This window comes from Sminthopsis crassicaudata, chromosome 1, assembly GCF_048593235.1.
Source record: "Sminthopsis crassicaudata isolate SCR6 chromosome 1, ASM4859323v1, whole genome shotgun sequence".
Classification (NCBI taxonomy): Eukaryota; Metazoa; Chordata; class Mammalia; order Dasyuromorphia; family Dasyuridae; genus Sminthopsis; species Sminthopsis crassicaudata.
The window spans coordinates 20288715-20289534 of record NC_133617.1 but is presented as its reverse complement, the minus strand read 5'-3'; positions in this window follow the sequence as shown (position 1 = coordinate 20289534).

Sequence of the window (820 nt, the reverse complement as noted above, 5' to 3'; positions counted from 1 at the left end):
GGTCACTTTTCCTTTTCCTCATATTCTCCCACAGCCCACACGTGAGCGGGGAACGCGCAGTGCATTTTGGGGATTGTAGTTCTCCGGCTCGGAATCCAGGGGCCCCGCGGAGCATCGCAGAGTCCAACTCAGACGATAGTGGTTCGCCATTTCCTTCTTTGGCGCATTTTGTAGATGAGGAAACTGAGGCACACAGGATGAAGAGACTTGCCCAGGATCACCCAGTTAATAAGTGTCCGAGGCTGGATTTGAACTCAGAAAAACGAATCTTCCCTCTATGCACCATAGCGCCACTTAGTGGCTCCATTTCGTGGGCTCCATTTCATATCAATCATGGGAAAAAAGCAGGAAGCACGAAGTGGAAAAAGTATGCTCTGGTCTCCCTCTGGAGGCGGGCGGCATTTCTTATCTTTGATTCTTGGGAACCCTCACGGATCTTTGTTTTGCCGAGAAGAGCTGTCATTCTTGTTACATTGTTGCTTTTTAGTGTATACAATGTATCCTAGTCTCGCTCACTTTAGTAAAGTATCAGTCATTTAGTTTCAGTTCAGATAAGTTTCCCCAGGCTGTTCTGCCATCATTTCCTAGATCGTAATAACATTCCACACAATCGTATACCACAACTTGCTCAGTTTCCATGGCCAGACTTCCCTCAATTTCCGATCCTCTGTCACCACAAAAAGAGCTGCTATAAATATTTTTGTTCAAAAAGGTCCTTTTCTCGTTTCCTGGATCTCTCTGGGATACAATCTTTAATGTTGCTATTGCTGGATCAAATAGTATGCGCCAATTTATAGCCCTGTGAGTGGAGTTGCAAAGC